The sequence below is a fragment of the Electrophorus electricus genome, chromosome 2 (genome assembly GCF_041902795.1).
Source record: "Electrophorus electricus isolate QZ-2024a chromosome 2, ASM4190279v1, whole genome shotgun sequence".
In the NCBI taxonomy this organism is placed as follows: Eukaryota; Metazoa; Chordata; class Actinopteri; order Gymnotiformes; family Gymnotidae; genus Electrophorus; species Electrophorus electricus.
The window spans coordinates 16,179,287-16,195,820 of NC_137498.1; the positions used below are offsets into that span (position 1 = coordinate 16,179,287).

General features: G+C 43.9%; 1 long non-coding RNA gene across 1 annotated transcript; it reads right to left on the reverse strand.

Moving 5' to 3' along the window:
• Window positions 1–6,551: 6,551 nt before the first annotated feature.
• LOC145660320 (uncharacterized) lies at window positions 6,552–8,263 on the reverse strand. Its single transcript, XR_014126565.1, has 3 exons — window positions 7,824–8,263; window positions 7,139–7,396; window positions 6,552–6,784 (listed from the first exon to the last, which is right to left on the reverse strand). It is a non-coding gene; the product is annotated as an uncharacterized LOC145660320 (long non-coding RNA).
• Between the last annotated feature and the right edge of the window lie 8,271 nt (window positions 8,264–16,534).

Consider the following 16,534-nt stretch of genomic DNA (forward strand, 5'->3'; position numbering starts at 1 on the left):
AAGTAAATATAACATATACATGTAAACTATATATTCATTAATTAGTAATCCTTCCATGTAGGTACAATTCACTCGCTCTGTGTTCGTTATAATCCAAAGTCATTTGAACACTCATTAAGGATCAAAATGCAACCTAAGCAACAACAACAATAATACATTCTTAAGAAATTATATAATTGTAACTGAAAATTAGGCTTATTGATCACAATACAATGTTCAACAAAACAGCTTATCTTTACTCTGGTGTTTTAGTACTAAGGCTATGCAGTTATGCAAACACTTTCTTGCATATTATTTTTTAAATATAGATTTTTTAAAAGTGCAGAATTGTAGCCCCAATATAACCTGCATGTGGTTTTACAGGGGCTATTCCAAAATGTGTTTTATAACACAATGTTTTGATCGCATCTTCACAAAGGTTACTTACTGCCGAAAAGAAAAAAGGTTAGCATACATTTTAAAAATTTTCTTATAGCCTATAAAGAACACCCAACCAAACAACCTAGCTACAAAGAGACAAGGATAAAAAACATCATTACATGTATTATATAGGCATACAGATTTCAAATAAATGTGGTAAGTGCAGTGGACAGGATGGAGTCTAGAATTCATCATCTGTTGAGGCATCCGTGGCAACATCCTCATATGGGTCTTCAATGTCTTCATCAGTCTCACCATAACCTGCCACCTTTAGGTGGTGTGTTTCTTTCACAGCTACCAGGTCTGTCTTCAGCTCCTCAAGCTTTGGGAATACAACACTGTGCAGGCCACGGTAAGCTTGAGCAGAAATTCCTGAAGGGTAGTTTAACAAATCAAACTGGGTAATAAAAGCACCATGAAAAAACAATACAAAACAATCTACAATCTAACAACCAAACATCACACCTCATCAAAAATAAACACAAACAAGCTGTAAACACAACATGAATAATTAACTGATCATATTAATAGGGCTTTGAAAAGTAGGATCTAGTGTAGAATCAGGTATGAATGCTGGGAAGCATTTATAAAGTATCTATGAGTATGGCCCTTTCTAGGAAAGATCATCTGTAAAGCAGTTCAAGAATGTATCTGTAACATGAGATCTAACCCAGGACAGCTAAGTGATGACACCACTAGCCTACTGGGTGAGCAACCACACTCTAACAAGGGTGAGTCCCTGTGCAGAAGAGTTAGATCTTGGATCAGGTAAAACAAAAGGAAAAAAAACTAAACACCACGTTGAGCGTGGAAAAAGGGAGAACAAAGGACATGGCGGGAAGAAATGGCAACACCGATGCACTGAGGAAAACCAAACTAAAACTTCCCAAACAAAACCAGAAAACAGGGAGGAACTTTAGTGGCTAAGAAGTCCCTTGGGAGAGAGACAGACTAGAGAGGGGAAAACTGGAGAGGGGAGGGGATGTGTAAAAACACAGACACCCTTGCAGGGAAGAAATGAGGTGTAGCACAGGGGCTCACAGTCATCAATACCTGAAGTTATCAGCTAGGAGCTTTGCTCAAAACCTTAGCAAAGACCCAGCACTGAGTGACTGGGTCACTGGGCTTATATAAGGTCTAGCCCAGCTGTTGGGCATCAAGCCTGATTAGTAGTGTGGTTGACTCAAGGCCTCCCTCTGGTGGCCGGAGGGAGCCTCGGCGTGGTCCCAACCCTTACAGTATTCCCCCCGGAAGGGGCAGCTCCTGATGTCCCAAGGCCAGCCGCACGATCCTGCCAAAAAGCCTAAATGAGTTCACGGTCCAGGATGTGACAGGAGGGGACCCAGGACTGCTCCTCGGGCCCGTATCCCTCCCAGTCCACCAAATACTGGACTCCACCATGAACCTGCCGGACATCCAAGAGATGCTTGACCGTGTACGCCAGTGCACCGTCCACCATGCGTGGACCCGACGGGTCGGAGGAGCCCACCGAACACAGTACAGGCCTAAGGTGAGATATGTGGAAAGTGGGGTGGGGGAAGGGCAAGGTGATAAGAAACAGGGTTTACGCGGCGAAGAACCTTGAATGGCCCGATGTAGCGAGGGGTGAGTTTGCAGGTATAACCACACAAAGGCAGGTCCTTGGCGGATAGCCAAACCTGTTGTCCCAGCCGATAAGTCGGCATAACGATTTTGAGCAGCTGTAGCAGATAAGAGAGCCCTGCATGCCCTCTACCAGGCCAAGCAGTAGCGCCTGACCGTCTGCTCAGCAGACCGGACACCCATGTCAGCCTCCTGGTCGGCAAACATGGGCAGAGCATAACCGTACTGGCACTCGAATGGTGACATGTCTAAGGAGGAGTGCCACAGGGTGTTGTGGGTGAACTCTGCCCAAAATAGGTGCTCAGACCAAGGGGATGTGCAGGAAGAGGCCAGATAGTGAAGAGTGCTTTCCAGGTCCTGGTTAACTCTCTCGGTCTGGCCGTTGGATTGGGGATGGAAGCCAGAGGACAAGCTGGCACTCTCACTGAGCATTACACTCCACGTGCTTCTGGCTGAATTGTGCCTGGCACAGTGTAACCTCTCAGGTCTGGCGTGCGGGTCAGTGCAGGAGCAGGGCAGCAGGACCGAGACTCCTGTGTAAGCAGTGACGTTCTCCATCTCCACGTTCCCTGCCAGAGTGCAGACTGAACCACCACAGGCACCCTCTATAAACTTATGGAGACCCAAAAGGAGGCCTTGCTAGTTTTGGGTAGGTTTTGCTGATTTTGATTTCAGATAAAAAGCTAAATGACACCACCTAAATGCTTTGACCCAGATGCTTCATCTGGAGTGATTTTCTGCAGTGATCACTACACTCTCAGAATGGAGAAGTGAGAGAAGCTTGTTCAGAGAGAGTTTTATGTATTACGTGTGTTAACGGCTCAAATAAATCTTATGTTCATAGCTGCAGTTTTAATCTAAATTTAAAATTGCCATCTACTACCTCAGTGCTGACTGCTTGCAACCCTAATGGCATTCATTACAACATGGTGGTGCATTTGAGTAACATCTGGTTAAAGTACTGCTCTAAACATGGCTTAACACAGAAGGTCTGGAACAGTCAAAAGTTGTGGGTTCAGTCTAATGATGACAGTATCACTGTGCTTGATAGAGATTTAACGGTGAGTGCGGTGTCTTTATATTCTCTCCATTTAAGATAACACCTTTACACTCCCCCATCCCCTTCAGTCAGGTGTGATATGAGGAGAGAGAGATTTCCTGGTGAGTGAGCAGTACCCAGCTGAACTCTGTTTCTGCACTGTTCACTCTCACTGGAGATCATTTCCCATGTGTTTCTCTTAGTGTTGTGTTTCGCCCTTGTGCTATCCAATGTGCAGCCTGCAGAAACGTGTGTGTTTTGTAAACATCTCTGTGCGTGCGTTTGTGTGTGTGTTAACAGTTGTTAATGTGTTATTCCCACAGGATGATGTCACTTACTTCACTGTAGTACACAGTCAGAAAAGCAAACCAGCGTCCACTCCAATGGATAATGCAGATTACACAGAATATGCCAGCATCAAATTAAATTCAAATTAAACACACACACACACACACACACACACACACAAATGCAATCAAGCAAATGGAAAAAAAAAAACAATCATACAAAAACATGGCTGGTAGCCAGTAAATATCAAGTATTTTATTTGTTTCATCACTGTAAATGCCTCATTAGGGGTTAATCTGCTGAAAGGTGATTTGAATACTTCTGTGAATTATTAGCTTTTCTGCATGTAATTTATTTAGTAGTAGTGCTTTTTGCTTTAATGAAATAAAAAATGATGTGTAAATTTTCACGGTACGGCCCCTCCTCCCAGACGTCTCTGTGTGTGTGTGCATGTTTGTTCATATGGCCACGTCCTCCCCGTGTTTCACACCTGCTTCTCATTTTGTGTCATTACTGTGCGTGTATACAAGTCTCCTGTTTAGTAGTGGATGTTGTCGGTGATAGGCTAATACAATGTGCTATGTTGTCTGTTGTCTGGCGTTAATAAACGTAACTATTGTCGGCTCGTTCGTGCGTCCTGCCTAGCCTCCATCGTTATATAAATGTGCATATCATTTTATGTCAAGTGTTTTATTATTGACTGTAGCCATTACTTCACTGTGAGAATTTATTTCTGTTTTAAAAATAAAGAGCAAAAGCCAGATGAGTGTGGTTTCTATTTTTACCTGCTTAAAATGACACATTACACCTTTATAGAGGTGAAGCACTAAAATGAGTTTAGACTGTGTACTGAGTTACCAGTCTATAGGTACACCTGCCCCATAGCTATGACTGTAGAATTAGTTTAGGCTTTCTCTCTCTCTCCCTCTATCACAGACTACATCTCTTCCCAGCTCTCCCTCTCTCTCTCTCCCTCCCTCAACTGGCCATTAGCGGCTGTAATTTAGAGCCCTCTGATGCGTGTTATCGGCGGGGCTGCCATTTCTCTCTCCGTTCGTCACCCCTCCATCCCTCTCTCCCTCTTTCCCCTTATCCCTGCGGGTGAGAAGGAAAGTGAACCTCACAAAGACATCTAACAGGCTTCCAAAGAGGGCCTCTCATTGACTCCGAGTCACTCGATAATTAAACACACTCGGCTGTGCGTGCGTGTGCGTGGAATCCCACCCTCCTCTGCCTCTCCGATCCTGCTTAATTCAATAGAGGTCCAATTATCGACTGTACTGCCACTTTGAAATCCCTTTCAATTTATTTAAACTGTAAATGTCTGAGGGTCAGGACCTCTGGTTTCATTCATACAGGAACACTTCACATATCACTCCAGTTAAAGCCAAGATCCAGATTCCCCCATCAGACCACGGCTCCAGTCACGTGACAGGACGTTAGTTGTATTTATTTGTGTATATAAGGGCACAGGGCAGACGTCGTGAATGAGGGTTATTCTATTAGCAGGTCATTTGCTACAAATATTTCAACGGCGACTGGAAATGTATTGTCTGGGCTCAGATCTTTGCTGAAGGACTCGAGAAAGCAAAAAAAAAGAAAATCAGAATTTAAAAGACGAACAGCATGGCCCTGCCCCTCGGCCCCGCCCATGGGCCCCATCCCCTTGCATTACCTAATAAACGTATACAGGTTCTGTCTGTTCTAAGGGTGGGCGTGGCCTCTCCTTGTGCCCTGCTCCGACAACAACCAGCCATTGGCTCTCGGTCCCAGCCTGCTGCTGCATTAGACCTCCCCCTTCTAGAATGATCCAATCACACCTCAGCCTTCGGACCGGCTGGCGCTGGTCAACCTAGCTGTCCGTGCATTTTGCGGGTATGCCGTTTCCAGTAGAATTGTGTGCGTACTCGCGTACGAACGAGGATGCGTGCTCTCACGCTTGTGAGAATCCCTTGCAAAAAGATCTCGGTCTGGGTCCGTGCTCCGGCTGTACCCGCCGGGAACGTGAAAAACAAGGAAGAGCCAGTGAGACAAGCGTGAGACCAGGATGAAACAACCAGGGCCAGACCTCTTCCCGTGGGCCACGAAGGTCCAGGCCATTTTACACATCCACCCTGGATTATGGAAATGACAGCAGGCATGTGTGTGTGTGTGTGTGTGTGTGTGAAGAAGAGAGACAGAGACAAAGAGAGAGAGAGAGAGAGAGAGAGCGCCTCATCAGAGCGACAGCTTCAAGAGCCAATCACTGGGCCCACGCCACACAGAGGGACCCGCCCCTCGCGCTCGGGGCACTCCCATGCAAGCGCCCTTCTTTCCACCACAGCCACCCGAGCCGCGAAACGCTCCATGAGAAATCGCAATGGGTTGGGAATGGGAGCTCACTTACTTTCCGTATTCCTCGTTGTCCCGGTCGCAGCGGCCGTCCTTGTGCTTCTCCCAGTCCTTTCCATGCCTGCAGGTGGTCAGCAGGATCACATCGTCCCCATTGTGGACGTAGTGCAGAGCGTTCCGGGTCTCTGAGCCGATGCCGGTGAGGTAGCGCTTCCCCTTGAACACCAGCAGGTACCTCTGGGCGGGCGGCACATCGTTGGCCGTCAGCCGGCCCCTCCCGCCGCCCTTCAGGGGGTGCTCCCTGGGGAACAGCGGGATGGAGACGTCGAAGCCGGGTCAGAAGTTCCCTGCGTCGGCGCTGGCCTTGGCCAGCATGGCGTGTCCGGCGTCGAAGCCCAGATCCTTGCCGTAGTCAGGCCAGGTGCCTGAGTAGAGGTTGAAAACCAGGTGGTTGCGCCCCTCGTTCCAGAGCGGCAGCGCCCGGATGCGGCCGCCTGCATCGGGGACGTACTGCGGCGACAGCCGGTCCCGGTCCAACGTGTCTACGCCGAGCACAAAGAGGCCGGCCTCGGCCGGGTCACATGTGCGGTACGGCGACTCCTCAATGGCGGCCAGCACCTTGCGGTAGCCCTCCGACGCGGCCTCGCCCCTCGCCGGCAGGTGCACGTAGACGCAGAAGGCGTGGCGGCAGCGGGAGAAGTCGAAGCAGGTCTCCATACGGCAGCGCCGGCTCTTGTACATGGTCCGGTGGACGTCGCGGCGCTCGTGGGGGGAGGTGTGTTGGTGCAAGAGGAGGGGACCATCCTCCTCATGCTCCGCCCCCTCCAGGTAGGACCGCAGCGGCGGGGGGGCCGGCAGCACCGGGGGGGCCGGCAGCACCGGGCCCTGGGGGAGGCGGGTGTGGAGCTCGGCCACGCGCAGGGTCCAGGCGTAGGCTAGAAGCAACGCGCACGCCCCCGCCGACACCAGCAGGTAACGTTTCTTGGCCTGCAAGTGGACAGCTGGCGAGACGGCGTGACACGGGGACGGCAGGCAGGGGTGACGCTCAGCCTGTAACAAGGACTCCCATACCAGCGCTATAGCATAGTGTCAGAGCACAGGCCACTGTGGATGGGGACACACACACACACAAACACACTTTTTGCTTAAACAAAAGAGAGTTGTTAACCAAACTGGTGGTATTTATAGGTTTTCTGGTACAAGTACATCGATTTAGTTATAGGGATGTTAGATATTCATGACATGGTAAAAATGTGTGTGTGTCTGTGTGTGTGTGTGTGTGTGTGTGTGTGTGTGCGTGCGCGCGTGCGCCGTTAGTAAAGAGCCACGGCACCGTTTCCACAGCAAGAACAGTTTATCACCCTCTTGAATAACGCGCATGTTTTTGAAAAAACATCCGAGCGAGGTGAAAATAAGTGCACGTGCGCGGAAACCGGTCCGCCGGCAGGTGCCGCTTACCTCGCCTGGGCACGTGTTCACGCGCGGGCAACTTTTCTCGGAGCCCTGGTCCTCAATGCACGTCACCGTCGACCAAGCGGGTCCATTGATAATTAACGCAATGCTGAGGCATTTTTGGTTTGTAAAAAAAAGAGGTAATTTCTCTCTCTGTGTGTGTTTTGTATAGTGTGTATTAGTCTTGTGTCCGATCACCCGCATGATGCTGCCCAGTCCTCCTGCGCTGCCCAGTGTTCGGTCCCCATCCTCAGTAAAGTGATCCTGCAGTAAAAAGTAGTGCTACACAGTGATCCCCCTCAGTACTGTTTGGTCACATCATTTCACTCCTACACTTAGTGATCAAAGGACCAAACTGAATGTGTAGCTTAGCAAATATTAGACAGATCAGACAGGAAGAGCTCTAGACTACATGCTGATCAAAATAAACATTGATCATTTAATCAGGTAAACATGAGGATGGTCTGATAACATTCATATTATTCATAAAGTACAGGTGGAATGCAGCAGTCTATGATCATGTTGTAGTTTTCATACTATTAAGAAAAAACTACTTAAGAGAAGCTGTGAAATCCACAAACTGACACAGAACCACTAAAGGAGTCACCAAAGTAAAGACCACTTTGGATGTAGATAGTACAATGTCATCACAACCCAACAGTCATCACAGGAAGTAGAAACATTTTCTCACCTTTTCTGTTACTTTGTTCTTTTTGTTGTTAAAGCTGTCAAAAGCTGTTTAACAACTGTTTGATGATGGTGGATATCTGTAAAGTAACTAATTGAGGCTGTAGGCTAGTGTGCACTGCGCTGTAACAACAACAACAACAAAATAAAATAAAAACTGTAAAAAGACAAAACCCCCAGCATGGACTGTCTAAGCTTCCTGGCCAATTGATGAACAAATGAGGAATAAATAACACAAACAGAAATAAACAAGTGAGCACATTTCACACGTAGCACCGAGTGCAACCAGATTAGCAATACATATGTCAGGAGGAAGAGGTGCATACTGGGAATTCTCACATCTGTAAACTGGTAGCTATGACTATGGTGGCATCAGAATAACTTGGGACTAAATAAGAAAAGTCTTTAAACTGGAGTCACTGGAGTGAATTTATGCTGCCAGAGTCAGTCGGTGATTGACTGATTAAACCATGAACTTCAGAGCTGGATCACTGTCACTGATGAGGATTTGGAGACTGTTTGACAATCTTCGTGGGTGTGTGAAAGAAGTAAACATTTTGCTCACACACCACTCTCCGCTCCTTTAGTTTAGAACAAAAGCTGCTAACATTGCTAACAAACACTGGAAGCCAACAGCAACGACAGCTAATAGGATTTGTAAATAAGTCAGATATCGAGCTACATGTCCTCAAACCTCATCCAGGTCGCTTCCCGGTGACGTGTTTCTTCACTTGTCTAGTTCACAGTGAGTTATACGACACACCGACTAGTCTGGGAGACATTTATTAACACTTGGATGCGGTTTGACCGGCTTGAGAGAAGTTTGTGGGCATGTATTTATGAAGGCTATATTTGAGTTGCTGTTGACTTCCAGTGTTTGTTAGCAACGTTCGCATTTAACTGCTTTTGTTCTAAACTAAAGAGGCAAAATTTGGACTTCAAACATTTCTTGGTCGATAGACAGAATCTGGGGTAAGTGGTGAGCTGCTGCTCTCTGCTGCTCCCAGATATAAATACCTTTGTGCAAATGAATGTATGAGGATGACAACACCTGTAGAGAGAAGGTAACACTCACCATCAGCAGCGTGGAGCACAAGGAGCAGATAAACACACACCTGCATTCTTACTGAGTTACACACACTACACACAGCTACAGCAGGACTGCTGATACACACCGTACACACTCTTCAATACAGTCTACTGAATGACTTCACAATAACACTTATATTGGACAGGAAGTGTATTCAGATGAAACTCTGACAAACTAAGCTCAACACAACACACACCAAATATAGAGATGCGGTAGGTTTTGTAAGCCGTCATGTGGTACGTCCTCTTTCTTCCTTATCATTCAGTGATCTATCAGATATTCTCACATTGTCAGTGAGGACGGTCTCATTCTTAGTTAAGTGGCTCCGTCCTTTGTCACAGAGAAACGATGTAGAAGCTCAGGGGGTGAGACCCAATATAACCTCCCTCACTGTTGTTTGGTCAGTTCATTTCACTACGACATCCAAAGTACCTCAAAGGCTTATTAATGAAAACAGTGTAACGCTTCTTACCTGGAGTGAGGAACAGGTGCTACGGGGTAACCGCGATGCGTGGAGTTAACATGGAGTGACACACACACTGGTGTGGACAATCTGAAAGACTTTTATTCTCTCCTGGACCACTTCAATACCATCACTGTATTTATACGGAAAGGAAACAGTAAAAAGCACCGTACAGCGTTAACAAAAAAAAAAAAAAAGGAGTGTTGAGAAGGCGAGCAGAAAGGTGACGGTTCCTCTCTCTCTCTCTCTCTCTCTCTCTCTCCATAAAGCTCCCTCTTAAAGGCGCAGTACAACTGTGTCTGTTACAACAGCAGGTGGAATTACGGCAGCCACAGAACTGGCTACCTGAGACTTTAAAAATAGTTTGAACAGATGTTTAAAGGAGTATTTAATTTCAAAACATTATTTTTTATTTATTTATACATAATGCAGTGCATGAAACATAAGTCAGGGTGTATTTTTAATTGCACCTGTTCAGTTTGAGTAGTGTGGTTAAATTTCAAATTTGATATGGAATTTGTTTGCAGGAGTAACGTGTTTGTTGGCCAAAAAACTGGTCCTCCTTCTGTAAGAATGTCACTCCACCACTAGAGATGTGAACTCTACTCACACCACAAATGTACTGTTGCTTTCAGACTGGACTGTCCAATTAAAATGAAAGCTAAAATAACCAAGTTGACAGTCTATAGACTATTAAATAAATGTCTACAATCATGGACTTAATTCTCCAAATAAAGTGAAAGCTGCACTATGTAGAATGTATGTTGTCCACTACACTATCTGACAGAAACCTTGGCCTCACCATGAAGAAACAATGTCATCGTGAGGACTTACTGTGCCCTGGTCCTACATGGCACTGTGTTTACCGTCCCCTCTGCCCTGATGGCACAATGTTTACCATGCCCTGGGCCCTGGGTGGTGCTGTGTTTACTGTGCACAAACTCAGGCATCTGAATGGTAATAAAGGATTTGAGTGAGACCTGAATGGGTCTTCATTTGTTTTGACAGACCAATCATAGCAGCCTCTAACACACAAATCAGGGGCAGTTATAACATTGGGCATGTTGGTGATATTTGTCATTGTTTCATACACATATTACTTAAGTTATGGAAACTATGTAATTCTAAAACAGATGTGGCAATGTGACAAATATACATTAACCTCCAAACTCTCTGACTTACCTGTGACTCATTTATAAATGAGTTCTTTCAAATCAAAGTGTATTTATATAACACTTTTTACAACAGATGTTGTGAAAAAACAGCTTTACAAATGATCAAGTCCAAGCTCTCAGGGAGCAAGCCAAGGGCAACAGTTCTAGACAAATCTCCCTAGAGGAAGAAGTAAGAGGAAGAAACTTTGAGAGGAACCAAGACTCAAAAAGGGGGCCCATCCTCCTCTGGCCAACAATGGTCACCACAATAATAACAATTTAAAAAGAATAAGTGAAAAAATAAGCAATTAATGTCTAGTTCAACTTTCTAGAGGTCCTGTTCTTGTCCCGAGGTGTGCATTCCCAGTGTGTTGTCTTGTATGTTGATTCACTATGATGATCTGATCACAGCAGTTGGTGCAACATCCAGGCCCCTCTGAGTCTGTCAGCATTCAAAATCAGATTTATCACCTCTGGTTTGGCGTCAGATAACGTAATAAGAATCACAGTAACACTGCTTCTAAGCCAGTAACTAGAGGGGCCATAATTTTAAAAATATGTATACAGTTCTGGTTTGACCATTTGAGCAGTGACTGAGTCAGAAATCAGACTTCAAAATGCTGTTCTCAATTTAAAGAATGTACGATGTATGGTAGCTAGGTCTGACATTGAGGATTTTAGATGGGATCTCTTTTTTTTAAGCTGGTAAATTAGAGAGTAAGAATTTTAGTTCTTTTTTCAAATGTATTTGATCTTATAGGATTTAATGTCTGTACTGGATCTGAAAATCCCCTTGTCCTGTAACAGATAACTTTATTATATATCTCTAGGATTAGGTAAAACCATGCATATTAAATGTAATATGTTTTAAACCATTTTATTCTTAGATTTAGTGCTTAGATTTTTGCCAAGGCCCAATCCCCTCTCATTTTTCCTCCTACCCCTTGTTTTCAAGTGTCATCTTGCCCCTTGGGACTGAGTTACAAAGGGTAGTGGTTGAAATCTTCCCCCTTGCTTCTGCATCCATTTATCAATGATTCACAAGGGATTCTGAGACATTTCACACTCAATTTGGAGTGTGACTCTGAAAACCTTCAGTTTGGAGGGCCATTTAGCACTAACAGTGCACCCTAGCCCTCTATCGGACACCCAACCCTTACTTATGAACACCGCATATAGAGGGCCAGGGTTAAGTGGTAGGGTCAAGGGGTGAAATGTGATTGGGCCCAAGTGATGGTTTAGAACATCTGTGCTAGCTGAGCTGTTTTTAAAAAGAAACACACGTGGCCTGAGCGAGCTGTTAGTCGTGGTTTTGGTCCTTGTGGTTTTAACCAGCGCTTTTTAGTATTAAGTGTAACGGCTCCTAGCAAAGGCAGAGTCTAATTATAACTGATCACCCAGGCTCTGTTTAACTGGCTTGTCAAATGTCTTTCAAATATATAATAAATAGAATAATACAAATATTTACACTTTATTACAAGAAAAAAGGATTTGTGCTGGAGGGGACATCCGTAGTTTAAAACACCATTCATTACAAAAAAAACAACCCACTCTATTGCTGATTTTATGTATTTATGCTGTATGATGTTTGCTGTATTTATGTATTTTATGTTTATAAAGTGTTATGGCTACACTATAAGTAGTGTATTCAGTTTTTGTCCACCAGTAGACTGGCTGTGTTACATGGCTGCTTTAACGGCAAGTTGTCAACAAGGAGGCTTTTTCAGCCTTCAAGTGGCTTCTCAAGCCTCCTCTTTCTTCCTCCACAGACACCCCCACACTGAAACCACAACATGCATGTCTGGTTCACAGCGGAACCAGGGGCCCTGTGGGCTCAGCATAGTGACAATGCTGCTGAGTTTGTGTATTCTCTTCACTGAAAGTGAGTGTAAAATTCTCTTTTAATGCTGAATTGCATGAAATTGTACATTTATTTGTTAATATAAAAATGTTATTTAAGCGAGCTGACTTTTCAGGGAACTGGAAAAATATTTTACTTAACAAATAATTATTAAATATTTCTGCATATCTTATGATTCCATCTTATGAAGTCTGTGTACTTTTTAATATAGTTAAAATATAATTGTCCTATATTTCCTGGTATACGTTTCTATAGGCTACACTGTAGTAAAGAGTAGAAGACAATTACATGTTATTGCTTTAGTATGTCTTTGTCTCCATGTGCTTTTGTATGTTTTAGTTTGTAGCTCCTCCCCTGCTCTGCCCCTTGACATGTGTCTCATGTGAGTTTTGTCTCTTACCCCTCCCAGTAATTGTTCCCAGATATTCCCTGTTTGTCTCCTGCTGTATAAATATCCTAATGCAGTCTGCAGTCATGGTCAGTGTATGACCCTACTTTCATGTAAATACTTGTGTCATGAAATAACTCAGCTCAGTGAATACATCAAATATAACATACAAGCAGTGTTCTTAATTTTAGTGGTGTGAGAAAAATATGTTTTGTGGACTAAATCGTGGTAGAAATGTATTTGATAAGTGTATGGCATCTTAATGTGAATATGTGCAGTTTTTAAAATCAGTAAACATTTTGCTCTCCATACACCTTATGAACGCCCCAGAAGAAGGAGGAGACTGTTCTGGTCTGAGAGCTCAGGATGTCTGACGTCTGCTGTGGTTTCATTTCTCACAGTTCCAAGCAGTGGGCAGTGGGTACCAGAGCAGAATCTAAAGCCCATTTTAGACCAGAAGTGACAACCGTGCTGCTTCTGCACCTCTGCAGCTAAGCTGTGGTCACACACTCACAAGCTCAATTTTGTTCTAGTGTATTTCTTGCCTTATACCATGACAGGCTTATCAGTGGTTTCTAGCTAGAAATAATACGAAATGCTACATTTATTCTGTAATGTGTAGTTTAATAATCAAAACAGCACAACTCTGACTTATGGGTCTATACTAGTGTAAAATTGGGATAAAGGATTATGAAACACAGACTAAAACTAGGACTAGGCTCCAATGGCAGTTCCAGTTTGACTGTAATTTAGTACAAAATAGGTTTAGTATGAGTAGGACTGGTATGGTTACTGATAATTTGGGGAATATTATGTACTGTGAGGAGAGATGTCAGTACTTCACTGAGAAAAGGGACTGCTCATGTACTACCCAAACCATGCCTATGTTCAAAGGGTGATTAATAGAGTTTATCAAAATTCAAATAGGGTCTTATTGTGAGTAATGCAGGTTTTTGTTGTTTGTTTTCGACTCATTCAGTAAATCCAGAACTTCATATTACTCACAAAATATCTTAAAAAACCTTTCTACATAAGCAATGGTCCACAACAAATTATTGTGAAGCGGAAACTGAAAAATCACCAAACAAAAAGCAGGTCTGTAAACTACATTTTAAAACTATAAACTTAGAAATAGGAGTTTGAGAGTAGAGTGACAGGATAATACTGTTTGTTTCTCTCCTCTACATCAGACTCCACCCCCTTTGCTTTATAATGAGCATATGTGTCTCCTATATGGTTTCACAGATGCAGCATCATAGTCAATGTGGGGTTGCAAGTAAGTAAGTAAAGCACATTTCACACATTGCACCCAGTGTACCCAGATTAGCAATACATATGTGAGGAGGAAGAGATGTATGCTGGGAACTCTCACATCTGTAAACTGGTAGCTGTTTCCACAGTGACATCAGTGACAGTGTGTGTGTGTGCGTGTATGAGAGCATGTATTTGTGAGTGTGGGTGCATGTGTGTGTGTGTGTTTTGGGGTGGGCAGGGGTGTATCACGTTTGCAGGTTTATCACTTTGTACATTTACTATGTTTGTAAAATTATGTCTTTCTCCAAGTGCTTCAAATGTGGTTCTGGCCATCACACACAGCAGTGTGTGTGTGTGTGTTGCGGATAGAAGTTTGTCAGAGTTTCATTTGAATACACTTCCTCTCCACTATAAGTGTTCTTGTGAAGTCATTCAGTAGACTGTATTGAAGAGTGTGTACGGTGTGTATCAGCAGTCCTGCTGTAGCTGTGTGTAGTGTGTGTGTAAGTCAGTAAGAATGCAGGTGTGTGTTTATCTGCTCCTTGTGCTCCACGCTGCTGATGGTGAGTGTTACCTTCTCTCTACAGGTGTTGTCATCCTCATACATTCATTTGCACAAAGGAATTTATATCTGGGATCAGCAGAGAGCAATAGCTCACCACTTATCCCAGATTCGGTCTATCGACCAAGATATGTTTGACGTCCAAATTTTGCCTCTTTAGTTTAGAACAAAAGCTGTTAAATGTTAACGTTGCTAACAAACACTGTAAGTCAACAGCAGCTCAAATATAGCCTTCGTAAATACATGCCCACAGACTTCTCTCGAGCCGGGCAAACCGCATCCAAGTATTAATAAATGTCTCCTAGACTAGTCGGTGTGTCGTATAACTCACTGTGAACTAAACAAGTGAAGAAACACGTCACCGGGAAGCGACCTGGATGAGGTTTGAGGACATGTAGCTCGATATCTGACTTATTTACAAATCCTATTAGCTATCGTTGTGTTTGTTAGTAATGTTAGCAGCTTTTGTTCTAAACTAAAGGAGCAAAATACCGTCTCCAAACATGTTTTGTCCACCCGGGTTAAGGGAGAATAAAGTAAATTTGATTATTCGCCGACCTGACCCGTTAAGTGGCACTGAAATCTGCGCTGTGGTTCGGTCCGGTAGAGAGTAACCGGTGCTAATTACTTGCTAATTGCTAATTAGTTACTTCAGACCAGCATAAGGTTCCTACCTTATTGTAGGGACATTACTAAGACTGACAAAATTAAGAAACAGAGTACAGAGTATTGTCACTCTTACAAGAATTATTTTGCTCTATAAGTCTATGCATTGTTTTTATAAATGTATTAGTTTTTTTCTTTCTTTTTTTTTTGTAATGTGGTATGTGAAATGTGCTCACTTGTTTATTTGTTTGTGTTATTTATTCCTCATTTGTTCATCAATTGGTCAGGAGGCTTGGACAGCCCATGCTGCTGCGCGCGCACACACACACACACACACACACACACACACACACACACACACACACACACACACACACACACACACTGTTTCTGTTAGTGGTATTTTTTCCTCACTTGTTCATTCTGTATATGATGCAGTTCTTGTCCACTACCCACTTCTGTATCCAGCTGCCTGTGACAGAGGTCACACCTCATTGTGGTTAATTGTATATGTGGTGCAGTCATTGCATGTGGTGTATGATGTGTGTGTTTGGTGCCTCTGTTTGTTTGCCCAAGGTGGGGGGTGGGGGTGGATTTGGGGGAGACAGTGAGTTTTGATCTCATGAATTTTGACATACAAAATGTCACATGCTTCCTGAAAAAGCAAACACTTCATCCAAACGATTTCAACTCTTTCCAAAATGATATTTTTGCGACAAGCGTCTACACTAATATAACATTAATGGCTTTTTGTACATGGCAACTAGCTTGTGTCATAGTACTCATACATACACGTATTTTCACAAATATACAGACTATGTATGCATATTCAGTACACATACACCATAAAGTAAAACACAATTACAAGGGGAAAGTTCAATTTTTTGCATGATCATTACTGCAAGACACATGCTGTATATACTGTAATACATAGAAGATAACAAAATAGGCTTGTAACAATGAAACAAAAATTAGGTTGCATCTTGTCTCCATCATGCTCCATCATCAATGTCACCACAAGCTTCCTCCGTCACCTGGAGAAGGCATATGTGTGGTTGGTGATCATGGACCTTCCATGCTGAAAAGGAACTCCTCAATAGAATTTAGGAATGGAGGGTGTGGTGGAGCGTGATGCACAACAAATCAGGAGTGTTCAGTGTGGAGCAGAGCAGCCTGGTGGAAACTTACCTTGTTGCAGATGACAACAAACCTGGACTGCTCTGGTGCAGTCCCCTAGTGATGGGGAAAGAGTCTGTTGTGTAGTGTGTGGAGGAAGGTGATCATGTGGGCAGTGTTGTAGGGACCAAGAGTGACATGATAATGAATGCCATCACTCT